Genomic DNA, 16,551 nt, shown 5'->3' with positions numbered 1-16,551 from the left:
GATCACAGTTCAGACTATGGGGATGTTACAGAAAAAGTTCAAAGGTACCCCCATGACACTGACTCACTGTCTGCCCTGTCGAGGTTTCCCTTGTCAGATAAACCCCCGCTGACATCATTACATTTTCATATCCTCAAAAAGCAAGTTGTGTGGCTTGGAAAGTTTTTCTTTTCCATCATGCTGTTAAACTGGAGGCCACTAACATGACAAAGTCAGCAGGAGTGTGTGAGGAATAAACGTGGAACCACTGGGCAACCATGTCCCTGGAGATTTGTGGGTGGAAAGTAGTCGTTAAATTTGTAAGAGGGTGTTCTTAAATATTCTTCATTTAGATAATACATGCACATGGAAAAGTTCAAAGCTTATCAGACTGTATGGTGATGAGCAAGTTTCCATCTCAGTTCTCTATGCCAGTCCCACAATGTCCCACCCAAGAGTCAATTACCGTTACCAATTTCTTAATTCTCCTTCCAGAGAAGATATTTCATCAATACAACCCCTGTCAATTTAACACAGGTTGCAAGTGATTAAAAATGGAAATTTTCAAATAGTCAAGTATATGTGAATCACCCAGGGATCTTAATACAATGCAGATTCTGACTGAGTCAGACTTGAGTAGGGCTAAGATTCTGCACTTCTAACAACTTTTAAGGTAATGCCAAGGCTGCTGGTCCTTGGATCACACATTGAATAGCAAGTATTTAAAACATTATATTGACTCTAATATATCCTGGTAAGAAACATGAATTACTTTTTGTAAATTGATCTGACAGCATTTATTAAAATTAGGAGTATTAGAAGTCTTCAACCCAACAATGCCATTCTGAGGCTCTAGCTAAGAAGGAATAAATTATAAAATAGGAGTCTCTGATATACTTAGAACTTGGTCTTCTTGTCTTAATTACTTCAAAATGACTTTCATATGAATGTTCAAGAAGCTTTTCTTAGCTCGCTGATGTTTACATGGTACTTTCCAGTTTGGTTGCTTCCAGCAGAAAAAAAGAAAACATCATAGTGATGATTGATATGTCAATAATGACCAGAGATGATGTGATTTGGGATTCCCAAAATCAATCGCTCTGAAGGGTAGGCTCCATAACTGATTAAATCCCCTTGACATCTTCACCAAGCAGTATCATCAGGTTCTCTTCATAGAGCACAGAAGTTGTCACTTATCTGTAACTGTGCTTTTTTCAAAGTTCGTTTTCCCCGAAAGAAATAATCACCGAATTAGCAATATATATCCCACATCATGGCGCAGAATATGGGGCAGATTACCAAAGTATGTGAAGTGCATCTAATTTCAGGTCTTTTTATCCTCAGAGTTAAGAAACATTATTTTTTCCTCCCCACCACTTACCCACATCTGAGTGCGATCAGACAGACACCTAAAACAAGCATATGGCAGATCAGCTAGAAAAAAAAAAAAAAAAAATACGGCCACACTTGCATTTTGTTTTGAAGATTTTCAGATAATATCAAAGATTGTTTCCAAGCCACAGTCCTGGTTTTAGAATCCAGGGCAATGCTTTAACCGTTTCAGAAATGAAGCAACATATAGAGTTCTAGTCCCTTCATCCTTCCAAAATGCAGAACACATTTTAATTTAATTTCAATGGCAAAAACATTAAACCTGGATTTCTCTGGTGGTCCAGTGGTTAAGAATCTACCTTCTGATGCAAGAGACACGGGTTCCATCCCTGGTCAGCGAACTAAGATCCCTCATGCCCTGGGGCAACTAAGCCCATGTGCAGCAACTACTGAGACTATGCTGCAGCAAAGGTTCAATCCAGCCAAAATAAAATAAGCAAAACATTTTTTTTAATTAAAAAACCACTATACCTAAACAAATATGTAATCTGATATATTCAGTTATTAGCACCCTAAATGTTTATTTTTATAGCAAATTGAAAAGTACCAAGACATCTAGACATCCAGACATCTAAAACATCTATCTGCTTTCTTATTTTTCTGAGAAGTTTCCTTCATGAAATAAAAGATTAGGACTAAGATTGTCTTCCTTGTCACCTGCATTAACTGTTCTCACAGTAGTGCTGATGGGTAGCATACTGTTTACTTACAGATTGTTAAGGCAAGTCTTCGAAAGTTGATGTTCTGAGGGCTTCAGATACCTACCATCGGTAAACATTTAGTCTTCCTTGGCACATACCTTTGGGGCCTTCCCTCCATTCATGGGAAACATCATGTGAACAAAGAGTCCCCACGCTTGTCTGAATGAGATGATGGGGGCCAGCGGCAAGGCAACTGGAAGACCCATAGCCTCTGATTCATTATAACTTTCCCTTCCAGCCACATACTGAACTACTCCCATGCGGTAAGTATCTGGGACCACTCCTTCTCACAGAGCATTAAGCCTTGATAGATTAAGAAGGCACCAGGGAGACAAAGTCCCACTCTGACTCTTCCCCATCACCTTTAGAACATTAAAGTCAATTGAGAATTCGGAGTTCTAGACCTGTTGCTAGTTCCTGGAAACGCAGCCCAACAGTATTTCAGGGGACAATAGGGTGATCCACAGACTGAGAGGGACAACTCTTAATAAGACATAATATTTGGCGCATATGAGTCATGTGCTTTTACAACTTGAGTGCCCCTTATCTTACAACTTCATGGCATGGTACATCGTAATTTGTATGAATTAATATGGCATCCTCTCTGAATTAAGGACAAGAATAAGAAATATGATATTCTCTAAGCAGTACCATTCTATAGTTCACAAATATTAAAGACAAACATTTATAGTAACTGGGGGGACAAAAGTGCTTCCTAATCAAAGGACAGTTTTTAAAAGATTAACTTTTTTCCCACAAGTTAACATCTATGAAATTGGCATGAACCTTCCAAATAATGTCATCTAGATTTGGTGAATTGCAATAATTAATTCCAAATTCACATATGAATGTTTTTTGTTCTAAAGCAATTGTAAATATTTGTAAAATTAGTGGTTCTCTTAATTATACCATCTCAGGATTTTTGGTTTTTTCTTTTAAAAATATTAACCTAGGAAATATTTTATTTATTGATAGCACCTCATTAAACATCCTTCTAGCTTACATAATTGACCAACATTCTGAAGTATTTGGTGCTACACTAAAGATATTTTCCTTTGAAGGTAATTTTTCTGTGACTATGGTTGTCTCTCTCTTTCCATCTTGGCTTGAAGCCTTACTGGCCAGGTCATTCTACCCAAATTCATTGACTGGATTACAACTCATGCTGCATCACTGTGGAAGAAGAGCTATATAACTTTAATTTTATTCCTCCTTGTTTTCAAACATTACATAGATTTTTGTTGTGAGAGCTGAGCTCCTGCTTATCAGCAGGATACTGGCCTGAGCTACTTTGATGGCAGTGGGTCTTACCTGTGCGTTTCACTTATCGTCACTGGCTGACCTCTTTACAATTACGTAAGGCTTCTCTGGAACACTTACAGGGCACGTGGATTAAAATCATTATGGAATTGCCTCTTCAATCAGACAGAAGCAAAATGACAGAAAATGCTACTATCAAAGCCTCTTCTACTCGGCTATTCAGATGTCAATCTTTTCTGTGTTTTTTTTTTTTTTCCTCCTTGTGTACTCCTAATGATTCATTAAGAATTATCCTTAGGAACCAAATTGCTCCTATAGACAGCTCTTACCTCCTTTTAACTGACCAGTTTAATTCATCTTGCTGGAAGGATGACTCATAGCAGAACAAATTTACTTAATCCAAGTATTAAAAAGCTGCTTGCAGGACTTGATCAAATTACATGGCAGTGTTTTTTGTTTTTGTTTTTTTTTTAGTATCATGTCAGATATTGCCTGAATATCACTATTTTGATCCGGAACACTGCAGCACATAAAATATTCTCTACTTAGGCCACATGGAAATACAACTCAAAATGGTACTAGATTTAAGCTTTTGGAGGGTCTAGTGTTTGTAAATTCTAGAATTACCCAGATAAATCATCTATCCATTCATTTTTATTATATAATTGCCAGAGTGTTTTTTACATGTACTTTGGGTGTTCCCTTATTGGGGAAAATGTTTCTAACACCTATAAACCACAAGCAGAGTGTCAGATTAAACAAACTCTTTGTTCCCGCAGTTTGTTCAAGAACAATTTGTATCCGTAAGCAAAACTTGGTATTAACGTGGTTCTGGCCCAAGCTGCTGACTTAAGAGAGATGCTGGTTAACAACTGAAAAGGTAACAAGTCTACAAGATAAAGGGCTTCAAAAACCAAGCAGAAGTGAAGTGTGGAGAATCATTTTCATTTCAACTCAAAATTGGCTCAGGATTTTTATTGTTTTCATTGCTTGATAAACAAGATCAAATCCATATCTTTGAACTCAGGCTCATAGCATGCCACTACTTCAAATCAACTGCTGGTACATCACAAAAATAAAAGCCGATGTGTCAGGATAGAACTGTTGTCTAAACTACGTAAACAGGAAAACCTAAAGTCTCTAAAACTTCCTACCTGAACACCTTTTGTTGTTGTTCAGCAACCGTGTTGGTAAATCAAGATGCTGCCAGCAATGGTTGAGATTTTGCTTTTTTAATGTAGCAACTTACTTAGTAACTCATAGCAAGATAACAAGGCAGGAATAGTTGTAGCCAATCAGATAAGTTAATTGTGTGTTATCTGCAAAAAAAAAAAAAAAGCAGGAAAGGGACCAAAGAGAAAGAAAGAGGAGCAAACACATGTTTAAGATTATGACTTGCTTTTATTGATTGAAATAATGAGAGGGCATACTGAATTGGGTTGGTTAACAAATTTCTTTTTAAACTCAAAGTCAATCCATTTATTTTAATATTAAAATCTTCATATAAAAAAACAGTTTTTCCCTGAAAAAAAATGAACAATTGTTCTTTTCTATTTATTTCATTGAAATAATATCAACATATGCATTTGTCCTCATGGAAGATATAGGAGTATTTTTTCAGATTATAGCAAATATGGAAGGACTTTCAAGAGACTCAGTGCTAATGGGCATTTGCTGACATTCCGAATCCCATTCTGTGATCTTAATCCAGGCAGAAAGATTTGTAGAGACATTAAAAAACCATTCAGAGAGCTAATGGAGATGTGTGTGTGCACATGCTCAGTCACTCACTCATGTCCGACTGTTTGCGACCCCGTGGACTGTAGCCCACCAGGCTCCTCTGTCCATGGGATTCTCCAGACAAGAATACTGGGATGGATTGCCATTTCCTCCTCCAGGAGATCTTCCTGACCCAGGGATCAAATCCGCATCTCCTGGGGCTCCTGCATTGGACAGTAGGTTTTTTAACCACTAAGCCACTAGGAAAGCCCTAATGCAGATGACACAGCAATAAAAATACAAAGGATTTAAGATTTGTGCGTCCTTTCTTCATATTTGGGAAGGCTCCTCTGAAAACCAATGAGTAGCAATTCTTGATGTTTACTGACTTCAACAAAAGAAAATGAGCCTAAACTACTGCATGAAGGAATGAGCTTAACGTTCAAGAGCTTTCGTTACTCAAGGAACTTTTCATAAGGAATTAAACTAGAAGATTTCTAATGAAGTTCCACATGGATACAATTCTGGGACTCCTGCTCCACCACAAAAACTACAAATATTCACCAATGCATTTTCTTGTTAATGTTTATTGAGTACCAGTTGTGTACCAGATACTATGATGGTGCTATGGAAATGAACATGGCATCAAGTTTGTGGTTTTTTTTTCCAGAAACTTCTCACTTACTAAAGGACACTGACCAATAAACAGATGATTACTCCCCATTACCATGAGCACTTAGGAGGCAATGGGAATGCAACAGAGAGACAATTAAAGAGTGTTTCTGCCCAGTACAAAAGGACTGTCTAGCATTGGAGTCAAAGAAGCTTATGGAGTCCATTTCTCTGAGATAGAATTCAGTTTTCTCTTACTGGGATGGTTTTCACAATCTTTCTAGGTCTAAACCAACTTTTAGAGTTTGGCTCATTCCAAGGTATACCACATCTCTAAATTGTGTACTTTAGGACATATTAGTATAGCACTGAAGAGAATGGGTTTGAAATCATACAGATTTGCATTCTCCTAAAAATAGCAGTGTGGTCCCGGAAGGTTATTTAACATCTCAAAGTCCCAGTCCCCTGCTAAATAAGGCTGTAAAAATTAAATGAGATCAAATAAGGTGCTTAGCACATACTAGCAACGATCATGCTGATGACAATGAAGATGATATAGGAAAGTGAGCCTGGTGCAGCACATGCTAATTTGGCTGTCATTGCTATTTGCAAGCCTGCTAAGAGTTGCCCTTCCCTCATTGCAATGTCACCAATCAGGGAATTGCTTTTTCACTGGTAGTTTTCCTACTATGAGCTATATTTCTCTCTCCTGCCTGGAGTTCTTTCCACTCACTTTTCAGAACTTTAGACTCTTCTTTTGATAAAAGTCCCTCATGATTCTCCACCCTCAATTATTGTCTTAGTGATTCCTGTCTGCTAGCATTCATAAAGGATTCTTACTTTGCATCACAGTCAACCCCTTAAATACTTCATAAACAAACACTTCTTGTAATTGCAAAACATCTACCTAGAAAGTTGAGGGAAAGGAGTAGCGGCACCAGTTTCTTTTTTCAGTGTTAATCAGAGAAAGACTGAAAGTGATGCCTTATGACTAAACTTTGAAGAAATGAAACTATTCAAGTTGAATGGAGTTGGTGGTTAGCATTAAGTACATACTTCCTACATTCTTTTTCACTAAATTTTTTATTAAATTTTCCAGGTGAAGAAATTTAAAATTTCCAAATAACTATGAGTATAGTGAAATAAACTTCTGGATCCCATTTCTCTGTTCATTGTGAATGTGAGACACAGTGATGAACTATCACCTCAATGACCAAAACAGAGAAAATGTTCTGCGCAACAGTAAACCAAAATTGATGGGAACACTAAAGGGGAAAAAACTCTATTTACATTCATAAAAACCAACAGTTTGACAATTCAAAAATATCTTTATTTTGCCAAGTGAGAGGCAAATAAAAACTCATATAAGAAGAAAAGATAAATGTAGGAAATATTTGTCTACAATGAAGTGTTGAAATAAATGCAGACCATTGTGAAGACTGCTTAATTCATACCCTCCCTCTGTCAAAGAAGACTTTCTAAAATCATTCCAGACACTGAGCAACTTTGTTCCTTCTTCCCTGGCTACCCATCTCCTCCAACACTGTGGGGTCAGGTTCGCTAGGAGACAACGCTCAAATGTTGCATCTGTTATCAAAGGCAAATTTGTGTACCTGACGCACAGAGAGGCTAAACAAACTGAAATGTCAGAGGTTAGAGCAGAGAAAGGTTTATTGCAAAGTCAAGCAAGGAGCATGGGTGGCTTGTGCTCAAAAAACCTGAACTCTGATGGTTTTAGGGGAAGAATTTGTATAGGAAAACTTTGAGGTGAGAGCTGCATGGGACATGACTTTCTTCTGATTGGTTGGTGGTGAAATAACAGGGAGGTGTTCCAGAAATCTCAATCATCAATTTTCTGGTTCCAGCCCGTCTAGGGTCTCAGCATGTAATTACTATCCTCCACCCAGGTAAAGGCATTAGTTCCTATAGATATACTTTGGATATAGTAAAAGATATACTGTTCCTATAAATATACTTTGGGTACATTCAAGGATATAGTGTTATGCATATTCCTTGAGAAGGAATCAGGACTCTGCTTTTTTTTTTCCTTGACTGTTCCTCCTTTGTTTTTGCACCCCTTCACTATCCTAATTAGAAGCTGTTTGAATCTGCCCCTTGGAACTCAGCAAAATTCTCAGAGGCTAAAAGAGACTATTTCCTACAAACAAGAAATGAGACAAGGAAAGTATTTGTACCCAAGAGGTACCCCTAGTGTCCTGTTCAGTTTCAAAAATAATAGAGAGTAGACTTACTTAAAATCCATAATCTAAACTTTTTTTATTTAAATTAATATGTATCCATTTACCAATATCTTGATACAAGACTAAGGGCTTTTTTTCTTCTTTTGTATGTGTCCTCTTACTGAAACAGAAGGGAAGAGGCAGAGCACAGCTTTTAAAAGTTTGACACACCTATTGAGGATACAACACAAACTGGTTAGAACCAACCAGGTCCAAGATTGCAGGAGATTCTACTTCCAGTGGACCACTGAGACTCATTACACACTCATTGTAATATTACACTGTGCTAAATGACACACACCCCCCATCACCGTGACAATTTCAAGGCTAACAATGAAAGACCAAAAAGTGGGTGGTGGCCCAATTCCTGGAAATCCCTACCTCTTCTCCAAAACTCATTAGCCTATGAAATTATCCAGCCCATAAAAAGTAACCACCCATATTTGGGGGCCGCTCACCTTCTGAGCTGGCCCACACTCTGTCTACAGAGTGTGTTTCTTCCAAGTCTGTCTTGCTTTTTGAGACAGACCACATTCTGTCTGTGGAATGTGTATTTTTCTAAATAAATCTACTTCTTACCTATGACTTTATCTCTCACTGAATTCTTTCTGTGATGAGACACAAAGAACTTGAGCTTCCTTAAGTCCTGAGACCAGTGTGTGACTTCAATTAAAAGACAGTGGGTTCAAGACCCAATCTGAGTTGCGCAGTTTCATTATTGCAGTTCATTGTTGTTTTCCACATTCACACCCAAGGCTTCATCCAATAATTTTGAGTTTATATTTCTTTTAAATGGACTAATACACTAATGTTACTTGTGAAACTGAGTGAAGAATGTGGTTAAATGTTTATGAATTTTCCTTGCAATCATTATTAGTTGCCTCACACCTAATTTGACCCAAATATTTCCATGCAATGGATGAATAAAGTTCTTTTTCAAATAATGCAAATGTGTCTTCCTAGAAATAACTGTTTGTATATTACATTAATAGTTCATCAGTTTATGTAGCATTCTAACTAATCTGTGTAATTACAACAAGTACATCTGACACAAACAGGGTGGCAGACAAATACAATTTATCTTCAGTAAATAAACAGCTCTGCTGATCAAAGCAGGGTTTCTGGAGTGGTCAGTGTGCCCCAAGTATGTGTTTATAGAGGAATGTATGTATTTACAGTATGTGTTTGCAAAGACCATTGATTAATCTGAAGAGTCAGTTATAGGAAACATCTGTTATACAAAGTTGTTATTACAGTCGGTTCCCTCTCTTTGCACACAGCCTAGGACAGAACGTATTAAACACTCCAGTCAAAAGAAGAGCAGACAGCTTAGTCTTACCTTCTTGGATCAGTTTATCAGATTATTGATACTGCTATGCCTCCCGAGTTTCATGTTGAATAACAAGATGCAAAGGAAGGCAGATGGAAAGATCTAGGCAGTGCCAAAGCTTCAACTAGACAAGAAGGGAGTCCAAAGAATGGAGGCACAGGATAAATAAGTCACAGAAATAAATTTCACCTCTTTAAGACTTTAGATTGTCTCTCTTGAGTGTTCACTGCCCCCCTCTGTTTCTCCCTTACTATTGCTAATAACAAAAGTGCTAGAAAATTCAAAAGCTCAGATGTATCTTCTGCTTTCTTTCTTTAATGTGTTCACATTTTTTCTGTAACTCTACAGCAATGACTTTGGAGATCATCTACTTCCTTGTTTTCAGTCAAAAGCTCTTAAGAGTGAAATTTTCTCTTCGTGTTGTAAAAGGAGTTCCAGTTTTTACAGTATTTTGGTACAGTTTTTTTTTTTTTTTTTTTTTTGTATCAAAGAAACTAACAGGGGACCTGTACTAATTATAGAGGAAGCAGGTGGTGCTGGTGCTACACTCTTCCCAGGTCTGCTGAGGATCTCCACAGAGGCCTAGAGCTCTGTGAAAGCCATCAGATACTTTTATAACTTCATTCTGCCAGCCAGTCTAAATCTAGCAGTATTACATACACACACTCTCACACACCACAGTAAAAGTGAAGTAAGTCAGACAGAGAAAGACAAATCACATGAAAGATGTCATATGCTTTCATTTATATGCAGAATCTTTAAAAAAAAAAAAAGTGATACAAATGAATTTATCTACAAAAGAGAAAAAGACTCACAGACTTCGAGAATGAACTTCTGGTTATCAGTGGAGGAAGGTGGGGGGAGGGATAGACTGGGAGTTTGAAATTGACATGTACACATTGCTATATTTAAAATAGATAACCAACAAGGATCTACTGTATAGCACAGGGAACTCTGCTCAATATTCTGTAATAATCTAAATGACAAAATAATTTGAAAAAGAATAGAAAAAATAAATTTTACTGCAGATTTATTAGGAATTTGGAGCAGAGCTATTATATGCTACAAAATGCCATAGCATAGCCTAAGACTCTCAATTAATCCAAAGGTCTCTGCCATATGGTGGTTGTCACATCAGCTCAGTGTGTCTCTGTCTGTCCTTCATCACTCATCCACTTCTCTTCTCTAGCTACTTAAGTTCTCCACATCCATGCCCATATTTTCTCCTATACACACAGCAGCCATTTATTTTTTAAAGGAAAACAGAGCAAGTCAGCTGTCCACCAATACTAATACCTGGTTCTCAGCCGCATGGGATCACCATGCCTGTGACCAAGCCCCTGGAGAGCAAGCCACCATTCTCTCAACCACACACTAATCCTGTCCAATTTCTCAGGCCCAAAGAGAACACATCAGGAGCTTATCAGTCCAGATGCTTTCCAGCATGCTTGTGGCCACCATGAAATAAAATGCAGTTTGAAAGAGAGACCCCCATTTTCTATGAACATCTGTGAGCTTTATCACATAATGTGAAAAGAGAGATTTTCAATCAATCTCACTGGAGTCCCATGAACAATATATAATTCTTCAAATCACATCATCTTAACTATGACTCATCTCTTCCTGTATTTGTGCTGTGATTCTAGCTAATCAGAATAGAATATTAAACTATGACTCTCTTGTTAGTAATACTTTACCTAGTCAATATGAGAATGGAACTTTACAGAATATCCTCTCCTCTTTTCTTCTCTCAGCTATTCTCTTAATATATATATATGGTAAATTAGAAAAACATTTGACAAGATCAACAAAATTTACACAGACTTAATTAGACCAGGAAAAATTCAAATTACTAAAATCAGGAATGAAATCGGAGACATCACTATTGATCTTAAAACAACGAAAAGAATTATAAGGGGAATGCTATAAACAGCTGTATGCCAATAAATTAGATAATGTAGATGGTGGACAAATTTCTAGAAAGATGCAAAATACCAAAACTGACTCAAGAAGAAATAGAAAATCTGAACAACCCTAAACAAGAGATTGAATTAGTAATTTTAAAACTTCCCACAATGAAAAGCCCAGTCTTAAATAGTAAATTTAAGTCTTCACTGATAAATTCCACCAAACATTTAAAGATTTAATGCTAACTCTTCACAAACTACTCCCCTCAAACAGAAGAGGATGGAAGATTTTTCAATTTATTCTATGATGTCAGTATTACCCTACACCAAAACCAAACAAATACACTGCAAGAAAATTACAATGTTTTGTATGAATATGTATGCAAAATTCCTTAGCAAAATACTAGCAAACTTGAATCCAGCCCCATATTTAGGCCATAATCAAGGAATGCAAGTTTGGTTTAACATCTGAAAATTAATAAAAATAATATATTATATTAGTAACATAAAAGACAAAATACACATAATCACCTCAATAATTTTTTTTTAAAAAAAGCATTTGACAAAGCACAACTTGCTTTCATGATTTAAATACTCAACAGAGTAGCAATCAGAAGAAAATTACTCAACCTGATAAAGTTTATTTATGAAAAAGCCATAATTAAGGTCATGTTTAATGATATAAGACTGAATGCTTTCTATCTATAGTTGGGAACAAAACAAGGACGTCCATTCTCTTCAGTTCTATTCAGCATTGAACTGGAAATTTTAACTTAGGCAATTAGTAAAATAAAAGAAATAGAAGTATTTCAGACTAGAAAGAGAAAAATAAAATCATCTATATATCAATGATATGATTTTGTGGGTATCAAATCTTTAGAAATCCACAAGAAAAAAATTAACTATAATAGCTAATGAGTTCAAACAGATTGCAGGATATTCAATCAATATTCTGAAAGCAATTGTATTTTTACAATTAAGCAATTATCCATATGAAAAGGAAATTAAGAAGATGAGCCTTTGATGTACAAGACCATCAAAGACATTAAAATACTCTGGAATAAAAATAAGAACAACAATAACAACAACAACAAAAAAAAGAGTCTAAGACTTTTAAACTGAAAACTACAAAGAAAAGTAAGAAAAAAAATAAAATTGAGTTACAAAAATAAACATCTCATGAATATGAAGGCATTCTTTGTGGCTTCACATGGATAGAAACAAAGACCAGCTGCAGTAGAATCAGCACAGCATACAGTGCTCAGTGGAGCTCATCAGGAATCTCTTGCTCACCAGAAGGTCTCACTGAACCAAAACAGTTTTAGGTAACATCCAAAATCGTCTTCTTAGAGCAGTTAAAAGAGCTCCACCTATAAAATTTCCCCTTAATTTGCTGAAGCCAATTCTTTAGACAAGCACTTAAACTTAAACTTTAATTCTCTCTAATAAGAAAGGATCCATGTAAATAGTCTCCTAAACACCCCGTGTCCCACTTCCAGTTTTGAAATTCTACTGTTCAGCTACAGTGATTCATTTGGGATTTTCTCTTTTCCCTGCTCGTCTTCTATGGCTGACTTTTAGTTTTGTCTGGGGTTTGACATTGATAGTTTTGGATTGTCATGTCATCAGAGGAGTAGCCCTTGAGCCCATGGTCCTCCAAAAGTGTCTTTCCCCTCTCTGGCATCTTCTAGAATGTGTTATTTTACCCAGATATCATGCAGGTTATCTCTCCCAGTGGCATCTGCAGAGATGTCTAAGATCCTACCTGGCCCCCAACATATCCATGCTCATGAAATCTGTGGACAGTAGTCCCTCACCCCAGAGCATCTCAGTGTTATATCAGAAATGCTGAGAGAAATCTCAGGCTCTTCCTGGGACTTTGGGACACACAGAGACTCTGAGACAAGCTCAGGCCTTTCTGCATTGGCACCGTTGGTACCCATCTCTACTCTCTTCCCCAACCCCCTGATGCTCTAGGGAAACCTCTGGGGTGGTCCAGATTCCAGCATGCAAGTGAGAATTGCAGCATAGTTTCCCTCTGCTCTTACATCCCCCAAGCCTGCTTCTCCTTCTCCTTGGACTTATAGCCCATGCAGGGAGGTGTTGGGATTCTAGGCTTTTTCTCCTAAGTGTTCATCAGCATGCAACTGTCTATATTCCAGTCTTTTTTCCCTCCCCCTTTCCAGTTAGATTCCCTTTATTTAGTTGAGAGAGAGAGAGAAGTGGATTGGCTTAGGATGAGAGAGGGAGGGGAGAAGTGTCTTGCCTGACAAATAGTTGTTCCAGATCTTTCCTGTCTTTGGAATGTGGCTTATGAAATGGAAAACTAGGAATTTAAAGTCTCTGTTTTCTAGTATCACAATTTTCACTTGGAGAACTGTGGGAGGAAGGGCTAAAAGTTAATGGGGAAAATGTTAATTGCAGCACTATTTACAATAACCAAGACATGAAAGCAACCTAAATGTCCATCAACAGATGAATGGATAAAGAACTTGTGGTACATATATACCATGGACTATTAATCAAACATTAAAAAGAGTGAAATGATGCCATTTGCTGCAACATGGGTGGCCCTAGAGATTGTCATACTGAGTAAAGTCAGACAGAGAGAAAGAAATATTGTATGACATCCCTTATATGCAGAATCTAAAGAGAAATGATGCAAACGAAATCATCTGCAAAACAGAAACAGATTCACAGACTTAGAGAACAAACTTATGGTTGTCAGGGGAAGAATGGGGGGATGAGACAGTTAGGGAGTTGGGGACCAACATGTACACTTTGATATATTTAAAGTGGATAACCAAAAAGGTCCTACTGTATGGCACAGGGAACTCTGCTCAAGGGCATGTGGCAGCCTGGATTAGGGGAGAATGTATACGTGTATATGTATGCCTGCGTCCCTTTGCTGTCCACCCGAAACTATCACAACACTGTTAATCAGTTATACTCAGATATAAACTAAAAAGCTTTTTTTTTAAGTAAATGGGGGAAAGACACATGGTTTAACATTTTACAGTATCATTTGCCACATTTGTTACCTTCTTGACTTAAGCAAATGCTGGAAAAAACATACATGCACGGAATACTTGTGTGACAGGCAGGGAACCATGTACTTCAACAACAGAGCAACCCTCAGAACCAGATACTATTGTCCCATTTTGCAGATTAGGCAAGTGCAGGTGGACAGGACTGCCAGGGACAGAATCAGAACCCAAGTATGATTCCAAGCACATGCACTATTTACTAGAATTCAAAGATTTTTAAATTTTAAGCAGTAGAACTCCTTTATATCCTACACAGAGAACGATACTATAAAACAGTCTTTTGTGCAGGAGGAAGGTTGCCATTCTGTCTCAGAGCACTCTGACATTATTTTTGTCAGTTCTTCAAGTATAGGTTCATGGTGAGGATAAAAGAGAGAGACTTTCTTTTTTTCTTGTATTGTAGAATAGTTACATTACCATGCTGTGTTTGTTTCTGCTTACAACAAAGAGAATCAGCTATATGTATACATATATTCCCTCTTTTTTTGATTTCTTTCCCATTTAGGTCACCACAGAGCATTGAGTAGAGTTTCCTATGCTATACAGTAGGTTCTCGTTAGTTATCTATTTTATACATAGTCATGTATATGTCAATCCCAGTCTTCCAATTCATCCCATCCATCTTCCCTCCTTGGTATCCATACATTTGTTCTCTATGTCTGTCTCTATTTTTGCTTTGTCTCTATCTTTGCTTTGAAAGTAAGTTCATCTACATCATTTTTCTAGATCCCACATAAATGTGTTAACTTATGATATTTGTTTTCTCTTTCTGACTTACCTCACTCTGTATGAGAGTCTCTAGGTCCATCCACATCTCTGCAAATGACACAATTTCATTCCTTTTTGTGGCTGAGTAATATTCCATTGTAGATATGTATCACATCTTCTCTATCCATTCCTCTGTTGATGGACATCTAGGTTGCTTCCATGTCCTGTCTATTGTAAATAGTGCTGCAGTGAACATTGGGGTGCATGTATTTTTTGAATTATGGTTTTCTCTGCTATACACCCAGAAGTAGAATTGCTGGATCATATGGTTGCTCTTGGAGAAGGCAATGCCACCCCACTCTGGTACTCCTGCCTGGAGAATCCCGTGGACAGAGGAGCCTGGAAGACTGCGGTCAATGGTTGCTCTATTTTTATTTTTTTATGGAACCTCCATACTGTTCTCCATAGTGGCTGTATCCATTTATATTCCAAACAACACTGTAAGAGGGTTCCCTTTTCTAGAGGGGGATTCTCTTTTCCCTATTTCTAGTCTCTTTTCAATATCCAAGGTTGTACTTTTCTTCTTCTTGGGACTTTGCAATTACCTGAAACTTTTTTGGGAGAAAAATCAGACCACCTGCTGTGTTGAAGTTAAACTCTTCATTGGACCCATGGGAACAACAGATGGCAGAGCTCTGAGTTATGTGGTCTGCAGAGACACCAGAGTGGAGAGATGGAGGCCTGGTGCTCCTGATAAGGAGGCCCTAGATAAAGGTGGACACTTTGCAGCCCTGGGTTCCATCACTTGCCATCTGATCTCCTTTAGATTCTCCCTCTTGGCCTAGGAATCTGCCCTCTTTGAGTGACGTGCATTGATATAAACTAGTTCCCTGCCTGCCCGTGATCCTTTATTATTCTACATTTAACAAAAAGGAATCCCCTCCTGCTTCCAGCAGGGAAGAGAGTTTAGCTAAGACAGCATAGGACTTGAGCAGAGTTGGAGAATAGTTTATGCTGCTTGTAGAGAGGAAGACAGTTGCTTTGGAAAAGACATAGGCAGCATTTACAATGGAGAAAATGGTGGGAAGCCTCCCCAGGAGCAGGGCCAACCTCCCTCCAGTCATGGGGCTGGAATAAGAAAGGGCTGTCTTCTGCCATCTTCTCCTGAGCAGGGAAGGCAGGACCAGCACACATGCTCAATGTGTGAGTTGCACTCTTGTCACTTGCACTCCCCTCACCTGCCAAAATGGAGGGGAAAGAACCGGCCAAGATCCTGCAGGATCTCAGTATACAGAAACCCAAATCAAGAGTCTCAGACATGGCTGCTCAGTCTCTCATAGTCCAGGGTCCCCGTGATGACAGGTCAACTGCTTCAGTATGGAATTCCCTTCTGGGTTAATGTGGGGGAGTTTAAAGTTTTGAATCACTCACACTGAGATTCTAACAAAAGAAAAGACCTTTGACCACTTCAAGTTTTAGGAGATTCGTGGAGTACGCAGATTTGGAACACTGGCTTTAGACTTCTGATTCTCTTTGAAGTCTCTCGGGATCAGAAATTGGAAATTAGAGAAAATGGCCCTGATATAAGCCTTAAAAGTTTTATTTCCTTAAGGACCAAGTGCAACTCTGCCCTGCACAGATCTAAGCCCACTCATC

Source organism: Bos javanicus, chromosome 20 (genome assembly GCF_032452875.1).
Source record: "Bos javanicus breed banteng chromosome 20, ARS-OSU_banteng_1.0, whole genome shotgun sequence".
NCBI classification, from domain to species: Eukaryota; Metazoa; Chordata; class Mammalia; order Artiodactyla; family Bovidae; genus Bos; species Bos javanicus.
Note: the sequence above shows the minus strand (reverse complement) of the source record.